The sequence below is a fragment of the Eptatretus burgeri genome, chromosome 18 (assembly GCF_056783735.1).
Source record: "Eptatretus burgeri isolate ZD-2024b chromosome 18, Ebu_testis_v1, whole genome shotgun sequence".
NCBI lineage: Eukaryota > Metazoa > Chordata > Myxini > Myxiniformes > Myxinidae > Eptatretus > Eptatretus burgeri.
Window position 1 is genome coordinate 44,185,619 of NC_140978.1, and position 20,000 is coordinate 44,205,618.

At 33.1% G+C, this 20,000-nt stretch overlaps 1 protein-coding gene across 1 annotated transcript in view; it reads right to left on the bottom strand.

Annotated features, from left to right (window-relative positions):
* Positions 1 to 20,000, bottom strand: part of LOC147009002 (N-acetylgalactosaminyltransferase 7-like) — a 581,063-nt gene that overhangs the window by 251,016 nt on the left and 310,047 nt on the right. The window lies entirely within an intron of this gene.

A 20,000-nucleotide genomic window follows, 5' to 3' on the forward strand; every position in this document is an offset into this window, starting at 1 on the left:
ATGGCTTCCAGATTCGTAACAATATAACACACACATACATGTATATAAATATAACATATATATATATATATATATATATATATATATATATATAAATATATATATAAATATAACATATATATATATATATATATATATATATACATATATATATATATATATATATATATACATATATATATATATATATACATATATATATATATACATATATATATATACATATATATATATATACATATATATATATATATATATATATATATATATATATATATATATATATATATATATATATATATATATATTCAAAACACACCTTTATCACTATATTTCGCACTCTCTCTTCTTATTTCTTTGTAAATATATATATATATAGATATATATATATATATATATATATATATATATATATATATATATATATATATATATATATATATATATATATATGTATATATATATATATATATGTATGTATATATATATATATATATGTATATATATATATATATATATATATATATATATATATATTATGTTCCCGAAATACAGCCAAAACGGTACACGATAGTGCAAAAATTTTGGGCCACCTTACTCACCATTCGTCTGCAGTGTGCAGTATCAAGTTTTGTTCAAATCGGGCAACTAAAAAAAACTTATTAAAAAATCAATTCCCGATTCAGTCAACTTTTGGTATGACGATCCATAAAGCGCTCGGACAAACCATGGAGAATGTGTTGATATAGCTCGAGAAACCGGTTGGCCGAACGATGACTCCTGAGGTAAATGCTCAAATGTTCTTCAAGTTAAAGTTTGACCACGAAAAAAAATATTAAAATTTTGTGTCCTTTAATTTTTCGTTTTCATCAACCGCTGTCACAACGGGAACCCAATGGGTTCACGGGTGTATATATATATATATATATATATATATATATATATATATATATATATATATATATATATATATATATATATATATATATATATATATATATATATATATGTATGTTTCGTTTTGGGCCCTCTCAATTTTAGAAATCAGGATGATGTTGATATTTTGACCTTAAAAATAATTGTGGTTCATTCATGACCTGATATGCCCATCTTAAAAAATTAGGCCCACCTGAAAAATAATTCCTTGACCTGATATGCAAGTGCTCTTCAAATTTCAAGTTAATCGGATTAAAATTGAGGATTTTAGAAATTCGGCCTCTGCTGACCTTTTGGCATATGCTGACCTCAAAAACAATTGATGGTTGAATTCAGAGACTTGAGATGAAAATGCTCTTCAAATTTCAAGTTAATCAGATTAAAATTGAGGATTTTAGAAATTTGGCCGATGTTGACCTCAAAAATAGTTGGTGGTTGAATTCAATGACTTGATATGCAAATGCTCTTCAAATTTCAAGTCAATCATATGAATATTGAGGAATTTAGAAATTTGAAAAAGTTGTTGATCTTTGGCCCATGATGACCTATTGACCTTGAAAAGAAATAGGATTCTGTCGGCCCACCAACTCCACCATTTGATGGTTTCGTGAAGATCATTTTCAAATTGTGACCTGTTGGCGATTTACGGTGAGCAGACAGATAATGAAGTGGAAGCGATCAACATACTTGTCAAAAGATTTGTTTTTTTGCCAAGTAACAAACAGATGGATAAACGGACCCAGATTAAATAGCCTCTCCTCTGGCGAGGGTAATAACAATCAGATGAATGTCCACCTCTCGAAGAACAGCATGCAGTTGGACAGCTTGTAGTCTAATGGTATTCCATCAGAAAATGAACCCAGACTGACATTCAGACAGGTAACCATGGAGCAGCTGTCCTGGTGTTGTGCACAGAACATGGTGGAAGATCTCAGGATGGAAGATAATACATCTCACATGTTCCACTCACAATTAAATCTCTATTCCTAGAAGGTAATGAAGTGATTGGAGACAGCTCTGGTGTTATTAAGCTCATCAGATTCGTTCTGTGTCGGATATTAAAATGCAATTGCAATGGACTAAAGGTCCTCCCTGCATCCCTCATACACCCACCACCACCACCATTACCATCTGAGCCATTTTTTTTAATCAAAGTGTAAAATTTGTAATTAACTTTGCCGTTGCTATTTATTCTTCATTTAATATCCACTTCATGAATTGTCCTGGAGAGTTATCATTTCATACTTTGATGTGCTGGAAAATAATTAATATTATCTTAAAGCAACATTCATTCTCATGAGGTTGTTGCTTACAACCTAAATGGACAATGAAGAGTTGAGAGTCCACCAAGCAGTGGTCAGGATCACTTTAGCTCAAAACAAAGAGAAGGGGAAACAATTGATCTTGGCAATGCAGAGTGCTATCTTAACTCGGATTGGAGTTTGGAATTGAACCATGGTACTGCCATTTTGAGCAAGAAAAACAGCAATTTGTTGGTTTCTGGAAATAAACAGGTTTTGGTTGGGAAGATCCATATTCAAACTGGAAGGTACCACCAACTCACATCGCCTGGATACCTGAACTCAACAGGTGAAGCTCGGGTCTTACGTTTTGACGGCAATGAGGAGTTCATCTGGGACTAAGAATACCGCTTGGTGGTTGAAGGGTCAGGCCTGTATCTTGCCTGTTATAAATACCGAGTTGGTGGTCACTTCATGTTTGGGTTTATTTATTTAATTTCTCAGACCTTGCTGTACAAAGATCATTGGGAGGTCAGTTCTTTGATTCACATGATGGCTACATGGTTCATACCTGCAGTGGAGAGAAAGAGGGAGACAGAGAGAGAGAGAGAGAGAGAGAGAGAGAGAGAGAGAGAGAGAGAGAGAGAGAGAGAGAGAGAGAGAGAGAGAGAGACAGAGAGAGACAGAGAGAGACAGAGAGACAGAGAGAGACAGACAGAGAGAGACAGAGAGAGACAAAGAGACAGAGAGAGACAGACAGAGAGAGACAGAGAGAGACAAAGACAGAGACAGAGAGAGACAGAGACAGAGAGACAGAGAGACAGAGAGACAGAGAGAGAGACAGAGAAAGAGACAGAGAGACAGACAGATAAAGAGACAGACAGATAAAGAGACAGACAGATAAAGAGACAGACAGATAAAGAGACAGACAGAGAAAGAGACAGTCAGAGAAAGAGACAGACAGAGAAAGAGACAGACAGAGAGAGACAGACAGAGAAAGAGACAGACAGAGAAAGACAGACAGAGAAAGAGACAGACAGAGAAAGAGACAGAGAGAGAAAGAGACAGAGAGACATAGAGACAGACAGACAGACAGACACACCTATTACAGTTCTGAGTTATTTTGCCTTGTGGCTGTCAGCTCATCGTGTCGTTGAATTGCCAAATGTCTCACCCTCCCATTTTCTGGATGTCAAATGAGTGGAAGAGGGATAGCTTGAGGCTTCTAGTTAGTGAAGTTAATTTGAATGCTTCAGTGCATCATTGAATGTTCTTCCTCCGTATATATGAAATTAAATATTCTCTTTCGATACGCTGATCCATTGTGTCGAAATCGAATTCTTTCCCACCACAGAGAGACAAAGACAAAGACAGACAGAGACAGAGAGTGAGAGAGAGAGATAGAGAGAGATAGAGAGAGATAGAGAGAGAGATAAGTAGGGTAAGAATACTGATTCTGGCTCACTTTTCCCCATGTAAATGAATGGGGGATTTTCAGCGATTCATATTTTTTTCCCTAAAAATAAATCCCCTTTTTATCCCAAGGTATATTTATTTGTCTCCCCTTTTAACCTGGAGGTTGAACCTCATTGAATTGAACACCTGGGGGTTGAACAGCTCACTCATTGAACCTATAAAGATTTGTTCATTCTCAAATTCCTTCAATAGTTTAATTTTCTTTGCACAATAATCCCCATCTAAAATATTGACAAACAAAACATTTGAATCTTTATATTTTTAAGATACCCCTTTTGTGCCATTACGAAATGATAAACTTCTCTTAATGCTCTCATCTGACCACCTCCTGAGCCACATATCATTTTGAGATTATATTAAATTGTTTTTCATTGTTCAATTGATAACCATCAAAGTTTTCAGTCCATTCAAGGATATTCATTTTTTTCTTTACATCCTCTAACTTACTAGTTTTTAAATTAATTCGCTTATTTGTTTTATTTACCTTTGTTTTAGTTATTTTTTCAATAAGACTTATTTGATATTTTTCACATTCATTATGTTTTGCATTTATATACCAAGACTGAGATTTTCTCCACTCTTTAGTTTGATTAATACTTGGTTTAACCATTTATATATTGTGAAAAAAGTAGTAGTAGCCCAAAAACCCTAACCCATCTTCCCATCGTTAAAACATAATCTATTTTATACACTCTATCATACAATATCCATATGGAACACAATCTATTCCATTATCTAAAATAAATCTCTTATCATCAAAGCCTCCTAATGCCTTTTTATTTACTTCTTCACTATATATGTTATGTTTATAACTTCTTATTGTATTCATTTTCCTATATTCTGCTTTCTTATTCATCAAACAATTATAATAATTTCTAAAAGTTATTGATTTCTTTATTACATATTTCTTTATTCCCTTTAACCTCTTATCAATCTGTTCACCATACTTATAAGCATATGCCTTTGCTCTCAATCCAATAAACTCACTCATTACTTTTCCACCCAACTCATCCTTAAACTTACCAATAACCTTTTCATTCTTTTTGGAAAATAACTCACTCTTCTTGCTGAAATTACTTGTATCATATACTCCAATATTTTTCTTCATATCTTCATAAACATCATCAGTTTTTATATCTAGGATAAAACTATCAGTATCCATATACAACAATGAAACATTTTCACCATACTCTTTCTTTAAGTCATTATACAAATAATCATACATCAATATCTTTGATAAATCAAGAACTGCTGTTCCAATATAAATTAGTTTATCCATTACAATACTTTCCTTTTCATATGAATTGCAGAAAAGTTCTCTGAAAAAAAACCTCTTCTCTCTCAAAACTTGGTTTATTTATCAATCTCGAAGCTTCTTTCCAAGATGTTGCGAATCTAATGTTTGCCTGTTTCTAACATTTTCCATAGTCTTTCCAAATACAGCATTATTCATTAATTTATAAAGTCCCCTTCAAATTTTACTTTTGTATTTGCTCTCATATCTGTATTGAATTGAATATACTTTTTCACCCAAGGACTTTGTTTAAATTTTAAAACTCTATGAATTTTAGCTACTCTCAATCCTTCTCTCAAAAACTGTTTAAAGCTTCTCTGATGCAAAACATATCCCTCTTTATCATAGAATGTTGTTAATAACTTTTCTGTTGATTTACCTTTAATATTAAAACTTTTATGATAATCACTTAACCATTCTTTCTTTGGAGTTTCTTTCTCACATGCAAAAGGAAGATCTTTATGCTTATTATGAAGATCACTCGGGTACCTCAAATCAACTTCAAAATAATAACCTTCTTCTTCGTCATTCAATTCCTCTTGAGAAGAAATAACAATATTCATCAAAGCCTTTTCATAATCCTTTTCTTCCACCCACTCTAATTTACCATAAGGCAGAGATTGAGACATTGCCCATCCATACAAATTATTAGCATCAAAATACATCAAATAATTACTATCTTTTTCACTATCATAATTTGGAAGATATTTATTATTTGCTTTAGCATATCTTTTTGAACATACTTGTGATATTCCACCTCTCTTGGACTTCTCAATCATCAAAAGCATATCCACATCACTGATTAAATCTATATCTTGTTTTGTCATTTTCAACATTGCACTCCAAGCTAAACCAGAAGCTGTGAAATAGTGGGCAGGATCTAATCCATAACAATTTTTATTATGACAGAGTGATCTAAAAGCTTCAAACACATCAGCTAACAATAAAACATCTGTTTTTAGATATAAATCGTGATATTCTCCAAGGTTCTTTATCTTAAATATTTTCCATATTTCTTGTGCGTGTTTATATTCCTTATCACTTATCTCTTCTTCATAAAGGTTATTATAGAAACTTTCTTTTGAAGGAAGTTGTGTTTCTTTAAATCTCATAAATGAATCCATATAATCATAAGGATAAATTCCCTTACTTGTAAAATTTTCTCTTTACTTTGAATTTCATTCCTTGTTTGAATTTCCTCTCTCGTAAGAATTCCTTCTTTAATCAGAATTTCATCTTTAATCTGAATTTCCTCTTTAGTTCAGATTTTCTTTATAATTAGAATTTCATCTTCAGTTAAATTTCTTCATTAATTAGAGTTTCCTCTTTACTTTGAATTCTCTCTCTTTAATCTGAATTTCCTCTTGAGTGAGAATTTCCTCTTTTGGAAAGAATGAATTAAGATTTGGAAAAGAGTCCGTGGAGCTTAGATTTGATGCGAGGTAGGCTAGTGGTGTTCCCATAAACTTGTAAGAATCAAGAAACCGAATACGAGTTATAGGTTTTGTGAATATCATTTTTGTAAATGAAATATACTTTTGACTTGTGTTTGTTATGGCAGAAATATTCCCTGGTGTTTTGAAAGTTCATTTATAAATAGATGTGTATCATAGTTGGCGCTGTTGTGAAGAAAGACTGGAATAAAAGAAGGTAATTTATAATTAAGATTACAACAGGAATGAGCGGGACCTCTATATTTACCAGTAAGATGACAATGGTCTCTAACTTTAGACTCCTTAATTTCCCCCTCACAAATATGACAGATATTGTTCATTCTAAATTCTAATTTTTCTTCTTTGGTTAATTTCATCGGTTCATTTGTTTCTTTCATTAATTTAGTGAGTCTTATACAATCCTTTTCTAATCGTTTTACAAACTCTTGTGAAGCATTTTTTCCACGATAATGTTCAAGTTTGTTGTACTTTTCTCCAACAGATGATTTGATATAATAACAGAAACCACAAGGAATATGTTTTTGATATTTATTTGTATATGGTTCTTTTGGATTAGGAGAAGCAGTATTTATCTTTTAAGGATACATTCAAAATCAGCGTATATCACAAATGGGTGCATGATAGATTTATTATAATCTTCAAAATAAATCTTTTCACCAGGTTTAGGCATTGTAATTACAGCTGATTTATGATTACTACAATATTTTGAATGTTGTTCTAATCGTTCTTTTGTATGAAATGAATTAAGACATAAACTTACAAGGATATATTTTGTTTGCTGTTCTGAATACCTGAGAAGAGATTAATCTTGATAAATTATTGATGTATGTGTAATGTGAATTCTTTCCAACACTAAAATATAAAAGGTCAATGTGTGTTTCTTCATTTTTATAGTTGTTTGAAATTTTTAATATTTGAACTTTGTTTGTATCCGTTAATCCATATACATTAATAGAAAGATTATTCTTTTTCTCAAATTTAGGAATATCTGTTAGTGGCATTGGGAATTTAAAATCTTTAATGTCCAAGGTATTCTCATATTTCATATATTGTTTTACTCTTTCTGAATTACATTTTGGTGGATGAAAGTGAGCAAGAACAGACCAGAGAAAACATTTATTATCATTGTTCTTAATATTAACAACTGCCTTCTTTCGTTTTATTTCTTTTGGTAATTCAATATAAGAAGAAGCTTTAAGAGGGTTTGATTTTAGAATGTGTATATCTAAAAAGATGATTTTTTAATATTGAATCCACTTCCTACCACTGTATTATCAACATCCTCCTCTTGTCTTGATAGTTCTTCATAAACCCCACTATTCAAAAAATCTTGAAATGATGTTATAAAATGAAGACCTGTTCTCATATAAGGAGTATGTTCTTCATCTTGTCTTTTCATATTCATTTTCACTCCCATATAAAACTTTAAAGTTTTCATTTCTTTTAATGTCTTTTTAATAAATTTTTCAACATCGGGTTTCACTATTTCAATTGATTCAGCTATTGATGATGGACCGGAGTTCTCCAAATTGAAAAATCCTTATTTTTATATGCCCTTTAAATGCCCCATCAGTGTTTTTAATATAATAGTCTCCCTTTACTTTAAACTCATTTTTCTTGTGTTTTTGTGATTGAAGATGTTGATTATAACTACTCTTCAAAACATCCTTTGAACAGATATCACAATGTTTTCTTTCCAACTCAAGAGGAGATATTTGATGAAATAGATTAAATGTGTGTTTGTTGGTTCGGAGGTGTTTTCTATAATGTTTATATTCGTGATTACAAACATCGCAGTACGTTGTATTCACCATATTTATAGAATAAAACTTTGCTTAAACTAAAATTTTCTTGATGAAAATTTCGTTTAATTAATAGGTGAATCTGTGCTTAAAAACATTTTTATCCTCCAACTTTTTCACTTAATAAATACAATGTTTCAAGACACAAAAGACAAGTTTCAATCAATCTCTTCATCTGTTAAAGATACTGAGAAATATGTCAAGGATGTAAAATTGAACAAAGATAAATATAACAACTATTGGATAAAAACTATTATGGTAAATAATATGAGTTCTTCAATTTCCTTCAGTGGAAGGGCTTTTAGTATACCTGGTAGAACATCAATTAAAGTATCTCTAACAAAAGTTTCTCCTCTCCTTCTAGTAATATATTCAAAACTAGAAAAAGCAATGAAACAAGAAAAAGTATCAAAGAACAAAAACCTTATGGATGAAGCTTTAGAAAGAAAAGATAAGACCATCTGTAATATGCAAGGAGAAATTTGTATTTTTTTTCAACAACCTTAAAGATGTAAATCCTGATGAAATAAAGGATGTTAATATATCAGGTGAAATGACATTTCGTTCAATAGTAGTTAACGATAATTTTAAAATTACCTTTAATATAAAAAATGTTGTCGTTGAATCTGATAATGAAAAAAAGTATATCGATATCGATGGTAATATACAACTGAAAGTATAGATGAATTTCAGTTTAAGTAAAGTTTTACTTTATAAATATGCTAGACTTTCCTGATTCTCCATATGACAAATTTGAGAATTGTCCTGCGTGTGAAAGACGGGGATTAAACACAGAGTCAAAAGACTATAAACAATGGATATTCTGTGATTATCTTCTAATTAATGATAATAAAAAATAAAAAAAAGGAAAATAATTCTTTTAGATTTACACCAAAAATGAATTACTTTACAAGATTGATTAGAGAAATGAATGTAAAGTATGAGGATGATAACACACCTTTCCTTACAAGGGAAGAAACTGAACGTATAAGAGAAATGTTCAAAGGATTGTTGTTGTATATTATTCATGGATGTAATTTTCAGGGAAATATCAACACAAGATATTGTATAAATAAAATAATGGATTATCTTGAAATTTTTTTTTTTTATTTTTTTTTTATTTTTTTTTTTTGTATACCTTGGTCGAGGCTCGTATGAGAGCTAACACACAACTCACAGCAATGAGGCATGAGACAAGAGGGGCGGGAGTGGAAGGGACAAAACATTGGGGAACAGACACAGGTGAAATGTGGAAGGGAGAGGGATGGGGATGGGACGGGGAACATGGCGAGGGGAAGATGGACATTAAAGGGACTTTCAGGAAGGAAAGCAGGAGAATTGAAGGAAGTGGGCTTGGGTGGATTATCGGGGGTAGAAAAGAGCGAGGATTTGTATGGGGAAGATAAGAGGTGGTGGTGAACAGCTGTTTTGAAAGCCTGGAGGGAAGAATGGGAAAGAATAGAGTGAGGAAGTTTATTCCAAAGGCGGGAAAAAAGAGGAATGAAAGAGTGAAGATGAGCAGTGATTCGTGATTTTGGTAGTTTTACCAGAAGGGGGTTGTTGGCGGACCTTGAGCGCCCTGTGGAAATGTGGTGGGGACAAATCGCAGAGAGAGCAGGGGGGGCAAGGCTGGAGAGGAGTCAGTAGAAGACAGAAAGACCACCGACCAACCTGCGGTGATTGAGTGAGAGGCCCAAAGACTCAGCTTCATTGCGGGAGATGCCAATGATCTTAAAAGCCCTGGTTTCGACAGCGTGAAGTCGAGAAAGGTGGGAGGCAGGAGCACCAGCCCAGAGGGGAGAGCAGTACTCCATCAGGTAGTTACCTGAATTAAATTAAACCTGAACCTGAAGTTAAACTGAAATTAAACCTGAAGAAATTAAACCTGAACTTAGGATAAAATATAGAGTTTCTAAAAAAGCCAATAATAAATTAAATAACCTGTTTTTCAAATATATAAATGAATGATTTTTTACCTATTTGGGAAAATAAGATAAAATTTAACAACCATAAAAATCTCCCAAATTCATTAAGATGTCTCATAGTTGGTTCAAGTGGATGTGGAAAAACCTGCTTACTTTTAAAAATGCTCCTCACTCCCAACTTTTTAGATTATGATAATTTAATAATTTTCACAAAGTCGAGTTTTCAACCAGAGTATCAACTACTCTCACAAGGTTTTAATGCTGGTCTTCAAAAAGAAGATATAATAGGTTTATTTAAACGTCAAAAAAAACCTAAATGATTATAACATTGAAGATATAATTCAACTATTTTGTGATACACAGAGATGTAAAAAGAAATCAAATCTTATAACTTGTATTCTTAGTGATAATACGGATGATATACCGTCTCCCCAAGATTTGGATAAATCAAAGAACCTCGTTATCTTTGATGATTGTGTTAATGAGAGAAACCAAACGGTAATGGACAGCTACTACACAAGAGGGAGACATTCTTCTTGTAATTGTATTTATCTTAGTCAATCGTACTTTCAACTTCCTCGTCGTTCCATCAGAAACAATGCTAATACTTTTATTTTATTCAAGTTAAATTCAATAGATATCAATAATTTTTGGAGATATTATTGTTCTACATTATGTAGTAAAAAAGAAATTTGAGGATTATATGAAGCACACGACTGAAAAATATAAATATATTGTTGTGAAACAAGATGAGATATTAAGGGATATATTTTTTGTTTTATAAACAATTACATATATAAATGACAACTATTATTATAAATCTTGTGGGTAAATCTGCTTCTGGAAAAAAACTTTCATAAATCAAGGTTCTTGTGTAGTACAAATGAGAATATTGTAAATTTACTTAAAAAACACCCCGTGATACGCATTGTATCAACAACAACTAGAGCAATAAGACCTGGAGAAGTAAAAGGTGAAGATTATCACTATATTTCAGTGGAGGAACATATGCGATTGAGGAATGAAGGACAAATATTTGAGGAGGTTTCTCTTGGTACAACAAAATATTCACATTGTAAGAGTGAGTTAAAGAAACTAAAATCTGGTGGTGTTGGGATATTGAAACTAATCCAGAAGGAACGAGACAAATTATTAAATATCTGAGCGGAGTGAAGATTTTATCATTCGGTTTTGATGTTGATGAAGAAACTCCAACGCAAACGTATGAAAAGCAGAGATGCAAGGATTAGTGAAGAAGAAATTACAACTCGCATTAATGTTAATAAAGAATTTGATGAAATATTTAAAGAAAAGGATTTATTTGAACACATCTACTTGAATGATGAAGAAAAGGAAAATTTCCCTGTTGATCTTTACAATTCATTAAATGATATTTTACAATAAATAAATGGATACAAAAGAAAGAGCAAGAAGATTTAAGGAACATCAAGAGTTGGTTTCAAAAGTTGTAAAACAACAGGAAGACATAAAGAAGAAACGCAGACAGAAACTAACGGGCGAAGAAGCATTTGAAAAAAACAAGAGAAATTTTTTAAACCACTTTTAAAAACTTCCCAAGAAAAATGAAAGATGTTTCCACAGTTCCCACAGTAGAATATACTCCTAGAAAGCTTCAAATGTTAAAAGATTTCAGTCAAATGACGGAGGAAGAATTAGAGCATTTAGGAGAATTAGAATATGATGATGAAGGTTTATTTCAACAACTGGAAGAGATTAATCAACCCCTGATTATATTGTGAATGCTGTTCAAAACAATGAATATTCAGCGGATTCAAAAACCAAAGCAGGACTCATTCCAACAGAACAACCAGCAATATTTCATCTTGTTCAAGAAAAGGTATTGATATTTAATGATGAATTAAGGTTCTTAAGTTCTGCTCAACCCCTGTTAAACTAACTCCGAGATTAATGTTTCTTCTCACAAAAGATGGAAGACAAGGTTCAACTGTGAGGGATGAATCAAAGTATATTGATAAACCATTGGATATGGAAAATAATGATGATAGAGTATATATTGATTTGCTGAACACTCTAAATTATAAGGTTATTCTTTCTGGTAAAAGTAGGAAGAATGAGAAGGAGAAACACATTATTCAGGCTTTAAGTATCCTTGGTTCAGGTATTAGTTTTCTTCCAAATGACCCATCGCAATTAGTTAATAGACTGTTATTGTTGTTCGGCAGTAAGAAGGCTGGAAATAACAATTGTTTTAATGAAGCATCAGCCATTTTAGACCAGTTGATGAACATGAAAATAATTAATAAATCTCAATATAAAGACATTTTATCTCATATTAAATAAGATGAGAAGCACAATCCTGAGTTTTAATTTCACAACAAGCGACCACACATCTTCATTCCCATACCCACTACAACTTGACACAACAAAGAATATGAGGCATCTTTATTGTCCATGGAGACTTATAATACCTTATTTAATATAACCGAGAAAAATGACAAGTTTAGTTATAATCCGGGAAGTGGATACAAAACGATAACAGTCTCACCCGGAGCATACGAGATTTCTCAAATATCTTCCGAAATTGCTCGTCTTATGAAAGAACAGGGTGATGAACCAAAAAATATTGTTATAAACATTCAAAAACATACTTCAAAATCAACGATTAAAGTTAAAAATAACTACAAGGTTGATTTCACAATTGATAATTCATTTAGAGAGTTATTAGGTTTCTCCTCAAAAAAGATTGAAACTAATGGGACGTTTTACAGTGATAATGTCATTCAAATTTTTTTTTTTTTTTTTATTTTTTTTTTTTTTTTTTATACCTTGGTCGAGGCTCGTATGAGAGCTAACACACAACTCACAGCAAGGAGGCATGAGACAAGAGGGGCGGGAGTGGAAGGGACAAAACATTGGGGAATAGACACAGGTGAACTGTGGAAGGGAGAGGGATGGGGATGGGACGGGGAACATGGCGAGGGAAGATGGACATTAAAGGGACTTTCAGGAAGGAAAGCAGGAGAATTGAAGGAAGTGGGCTTGGGTGGATTATCGGGGTAGAAAAGATCGAGGATTTGGATGGGGAAGATAAGAGGTGGTGGTGAACAGCTGTTTTGAAAGCCTGGAGGGAAGAATGGGAAAGAATAGAGTGAGGAAGTTTATTCCAAAGGCGGGAAAAAAGAGGAATGAAAGAGTGAAGATGAGCAGTGATTCGTGATTTTGGTAGTTTTACCAGAAGGGGGTTGTTGGCGGACCTTGAGCGCCCTGTGGAAATGTGGTTGGGACAAATCACAGAGAAAGCAGGGGGCAAGGCTGGAGAAGGAGTCGGTAGAAGACAGAAAGACCACCGACCAACCTGCGGTGATTGAGTGAGAGGCCCAAAGACTCAGCTTCATTGCGGGAGATGCCAATGATCTTAAAAGCCCTGGTTTCGACAGCGTGAAGTCGAGAAAGGTGGGAGGCAGGAGCACCAGCCCAGAGGGAGAGCAGTACTCCATCAGGCTACGGACAAAAGCTTTGTAAGTGGTCAGGAGCTCAAGAGGGCCAAGGAAGGACTTTGCACGACGGAGGATTCCCAGTCGGCGACTGGCTTTTGAGGCAAGGTTGGAAATGTGACTTTCCCAGGAAAGGTCATGGCAGATAGTGAGACCCAGAAGCTTGAAAGAAAAGACTTCTTCCAGAGGATTGTTGAGAAAGTGGATGGGGGGGTTTTGTAAACGGTCCTTTCGAAGAGACATAGTGAGAGTGTGAGATTTGTCTGGATTGAAAGACATGTTCCACGTGTTGGACCAGTTTGTGATTTTATCCAGATCTGCAGTGAGCGAAGAAGCTGCTGCTTGCCGGTCTGAGGGATGACAGATGGTACGGCAGAGGGTGGAGTCATCGGCAAAGAGAAATAGAGGATTTTCCAGAGAGTCCGAGAGATCATTGATGAGATCATATCCTCAGGAATAAATTCGGTGTTAATTCACTGTGATTTGATTGATGGTGCTTATAATGATGGATTAAAAACAAATACAATATTTTCATTCAGCGCATACTCAACCCCAATTGGTTATAAATTCAATATGGAACCTAAAAATTTGGTTTATCTACCTGTGTCAGGAAAAACCATACACAGAGTAAATTTTAGGATAACCGACCAAGATAATCGTGTGATTTCTTTTAATGGAGAAGTTATATCCATCAGAATTCACCTACGTGAAGTTTTTCAATAAATAAATACGATGGTTATTGTGAGGAAGCACGAGTTGGGAAAATATAAAATAATTACAGGGGATGGGATGTTCCTTTCCCCGTACTACAAGGGTGAAGGTATGTATCTTGGTAGAGGATACTATAAACCTAAGAGACAAAGGGGTGTCGGACATCAATTTAGAGGAGATGGGATAATTGATACTCTCATGGGTATTGGTTCAACTATTCTTAAACATAAAGACCTAATTGGTTCAACTGCTTCTGCTGTGGGAAATGTAGCAGGTGCTGTAAGAGTATAAAAAGATGCTCAGAAGGAATCTCATAAATTACAAGCAATAAAAGAAATTAAGAAAGGTAAAACTCAGTTGTCCCCCCAAGAACGACAGAAAATAATTCAAATACTTGGATCAGGGTTTCAAAGTTTTAACATCTTTTTTCCTAAATAAATACAAGTATGGAAGCAATTGATAGTATCTATGATTTGGATGATACTATTATTATCTCAAACTCCACTAAAAAAGAAGATTACTTCAAGGTAAATGCAATAACTGGAACAGACTGGAATACGAATGGTACAAAAAGTTTTGAAATAAATAATCAACAAACCTATTTGAATCTCTCCGAAAGTTTCTTGTTGTGTAAATTTAAATTCACTAAAGCTGGGAATAACACAAACGCTACACTTGTAAATGATTTCTTCTGGAAAATGTTTGATAGTGTGCGTTTGTATATTGGAACACAAGAAGTTGAAGCGGTTGATTATGTCTCTGCTGTATCTGAAATGATAAAATTTACACTCTATACATTCAGTGATAGAATGGGAAAGGGGTCTGTCGAAGGTTTTATTCCTGATATGTCAAGGGGAACAAACACAGACCCTGGATATATTCAAAGGAAAGGAGCGTATAATGATGATACAAAAGCAGAAAATAGTTTTACTGTGGCGGTTCCTCTTAAAGGTATATTTGGATTTTGTGATCATGATAAAGTTCTGTATGGTCTTAAAATTAGATTTCAACTACAAAGGAATGATAATGAAAATAGATTGCTTTTTGGTGTTGGTAATGCTTTGGTGATCAGAATAAATTTGTAATTGAGGAGATGAGTTGGTATATCAGTGAATATACTCCTAATCTTAAAACAGAAGAGATGTTGAATCGAAGACTTAACTCAAAGAAACCACTCAGTGTATCATACCTCAAAAGAAGATGTCAACACGTTAAACTCAATCAAACTACTTACACGTGGAATTTGGGTGTTCTGGAAGGAAAGCCACGATATCTGTGGATCATTTTTAAAAAGCCAGATGGTGATACTGCGACTGATAAGAATAATGCATTGAGTGATAATGCTAAGGTGAAACAACTTCGCGTTTCTCTAGATGGAACATTTTATCCACGAGATAGATTGGAAATTAATTGGGAAAAAAATGATTTTGCTGAAGCATACAAGTCTTACCAAAAGGTGTGTGAAAGTAATGGAAATAAAGAACCTATTTTGGATATGACAGCATTTAAAAGTTTGTATACAATCTATGCGTTTGACCTGAGCGCGCAAAGGAAACTATAAAGTCTAATCGAGTGGATACTTCCCTATACATTGAAAGAGGAGAGAGTGAAGAAGTTGATACATATTGTTTGCTTTTGGAAGAAACAGAATTGCAGATTAATACAGATAATGGTGTGATGATTAGTCTCACATAATTTTTTGTTAAATAAATGAGTGGCAAAGTACCAACTGGGGTATATGTTAATCAAATCAATCTTCATAAACTATCATCTTGTGTTCAAAATCAAAAGCCTTGTACGATTAACGTTAATACAATTCAGAGAGAAAAGGAGCAGTAAGAATTGATGTTTTGCTCACAAGAGAACAGGTTAAAATCTTGAATGACACTGGCTCACTTAAAATTAAAATGACAAAACCAATGTTGAAAAAATATTCAATAAGAGAGACGAGTGGAGGATTTCTCCCATTTCTAATTCCTTTATTTGCTGGTTTAAGTGCGGTTGGAGCATTGACGGGTGGTATTTCAACAGCGGTCAAAACTGCCAACGAAAGGAAGGCTCAACTCCAGGCTCAAAAAAGAATTGGAAAGACATAACAAAGAGTTGGAGAAACAAATTAGTGGAAGTGGTGTAATTGTAGATTTTGCTGAAAAACTTGAAGGTCTGCCTGATAAAGCGAGATTGTTAGTTGGAGATATGCTTTCTTCTATAGCACAAGCAGGTGTAAAATTAACGAAAAGAGGTAATGGATTATATCTTTCTAATAAATAAATGAGCATTGATGAGTGGTTGAAAGAATTTGGAAAGAATACAACATCAAATTTACAACTTGCCAAATATTGTAAGAAATTAAAAATTCATAATGTGGTTATTTGTATGAGAGATGAATTAACAAATGTGTCGAAACATACAAAGAATATTATTATGAACTTAGAAGATAATGATGGGAGCGGTTCTCATTGGGTTTGTATTTTTAATAGTCAAGACAAATATTATTTTGATAGTTTTGGTCTTCCACCACCTGTTGAAGTCATAAAATTCTTACAGAATGGTGTTTATCAAACATTTCAAGTCCAAGAATTAAATTCCAAGTGTTGTGGTCAATTATGTCTATATGTGTTATTTCAACTCAACAAAATTAAAAATTTTATGATATTATTTTTAATCTAATATAAATGACTTATGTTGGTAAAGATGGTTCTATCTTTGGTGTATCTCAAGAACTGGATATTGATTTATCAAATTATTACACAAAGGCACAGGCTGAACGACATAAATATAATATAAACAAAAATATTAACATGAAAAATGCTTATAAATTAAAAAATTATCCAAGCCCGACTGACTTGGTGAGATTAAGCGATTTATCACAATATATATACTTAAATAAAACGGCTGTGTATTCTAAAGATACAGAAGTGTTGATATTATCTCAGATCATACAGAATTCACAGTTCGAATTAAAATAAATTTTTATAAAGAAGGGCGTATCGTTTGTATGAGAATAGAACAATGGGGTATGATATGAATGATTTAGGGTATAATTGGTCATTTAAAATTAACCTCGAAGACCTGGAACAATTAAATCAGTCTCGTAAGGAAGAATATTATCCACTTGGTATCGAGAATGAGTTTTGTGGAGCCACGATTAGTAAACAACAAATAAAAGAATTTAATAAGGGTAAATATAATAATGGTTTTGCCCTTGTTTATCTCATGAAAACAGAAAAAACAGGATTATATATAATAAGTAAGGAAATACAAAATGATTTAACTATGGGAAGATGGGGAGGTGTTTCGTGCCATAATATTATTCTAACATATATTTCTAATACATAAATGACAGCAAGAAGGCTTCAAGAAAATTATCATTTCTGTGTCCAAGCATACCTTCAAGAAAAGGGTATTCGGTATATTTTAATAAATATGTTCTACAACATAAGAATGAGGTATTTTCAATAAAAGATTGGCATTATGCTGATGTTGATAAACCGACAACTTTAGATTTAATTAGAATGTTAAATAATGAAAAAATTATAAGGTTAAGAAAAGGTAAGGCTCTTTTAGAAATTCAAAAGAAATTTTATTGGTTTCCTGTTGTAAAAAATTATTTTGGATACAGGAATAACAAGAAATCCTGATGAATATATGTATAATATTCTATGGGGTGTAAGCGATTCAAGGCTAGTAAGGGATGAGGAAGGAGTTGAAGAAGAGAGGAAGAGGAGGAAAAGGAGAAGGAGGAGAGGGAGAAGAAAGAGAAGGAGGAAAAGGAGAAGAGAGAGAGAAGGAAAGAGAGAGTAGAGAGAGGGAGGAAAGAGAGAAGAGAGAGAGGGAGAAGAAAGAGAAGGAGGAAAAGGAGAAGAGAGAGAGAAGGAGGAAAAGAGAATAGAGAGAGGGAGGAAAGAGAGAAGAGAGAGAGAAGAAAGAGAAGGAGGAAAAGGAGAGCGAGAGGGAGGAAAGAGAGAGAATGAATAAATATCAAAATATGGAAACCAGTGAGATTCAAAAAAGATTGGTGGTATTACAGAAAATAACTCAACCCACCGAGGAGGAAAACAAAGAATTGACAAGTCTATTTGCAATATTTTCTTCAAGACTATTGACATCGTCAAGCTATTCATTTTAATTCAAGTTTTTTCTTAAATAAATGGAGGAGAGAGTGAAGGCATTTCTAAGGATTCTTTATGTTTTAAAAATTAAGATTCAAATGTGCATGTTGGAAACTAAAAAGGTTTTGCACTCTGCAGGAATTTTTCTCATAAATAAATGAGTTATTGTCTCAAATGTAAAAAGAAAACTAATACTAAAAATATTTCATATATTAAAAGTAAAAATAACAGGGTTATACAAAAAGGTACATGTTCGGTGTGTGGTTCAAAAAAAAATCAATTTATCTCCAAACACAAACTCGGAGGAGATATACAAAAGTTTTTATCAGGAAGTAAATTTACAACTACTGGAATACCAGGTGAATTACATCTTCCAGGTTATTCTTTCTGTGGTCCAGGCACAAACTTGGATAAAAGATTAGATGAGGCAGACAATCCTAAATCCTGGAGTAAACCAATCAATAGAGTTGATGAAGTGTGCATGAGACACGATATTGATTATGGGAATACCACAACGTTGGAAGAAAAGCATGAAGCCGATAGAGAAATGTTGTATAATTTGTCTCTGATACAAAATCCAACCTTGAGAGAAAAAGTTGATAGGTTCATCGTGAAGAAGATGATTAGTGCTAAATTGAAACTTGGACTTGGAAATTCAAAAAACTTATAGGCTCTAATGATGCCATTAAGACTGAAGAGCAATTAGCTGATGAATTACATAAACCAATATTCACAAAGTTTCAGAGAAGGAAAGTTTATTCCAAGGAAGTTGATTATATCTGGTCTGCTGATTTGATTGAACTCAATAATGATAAGGGGTACAAGTAGGCTTTAACCGTTATTGATTTGAGGAGTAGATATGCGTGGGTTGTCCCTTTAAAAAACAAAACAGGTAATACTCTTATGTTAGCTTTTCAACAGATATTTAATAAAAGTAAGAGAAAACCTAAACAATTGTCGACTGCTGTGCGTAGAGAGCTTTATAACAAGACATTTATGAATTTTCTAAAAAATAACAGTATTACATTATACAGTACCTTTAATGAAGGGAAGGCAGTTGTTGTTGAACATTTTAATCGTACCTTAAAAGAGAGACTATATAAAAAATTCACACAACTCAGTTCACAACAATGGTCATCTTTTATTCAGGATATTGTGGATAAGTATAATGACACGATTCACACATCAACGAATATGAAGCCATCAGAAACATTTACAAAATTAAAATATGAAAAAGACATTAATGTCAGAAAACCTAAGTTCAAAGTTGGTGATATCGTAAGAATATATAGGTGGAAATCTCATTTTGAAAAGGGTTTTACTGAACGATGGACGAAAGAACTTTTTAAAATTGTTGATGTAATAGATACAGTTCCTTGGACTTATAAAATATATGATTTGGAAGGGGAAGAGATTTTAGGTTCATTTTATTCACAGGAATTACAAAAGACAAAACTAAGCAGATAATACACCTTTGTGGACACTCGAGGGCCAAGTCCGAGGTGTATAACAGTATATAATGTGTGTCAAGGGGTGGACGTTCTTACATCTGTGAACCCCAAACACAGAATCC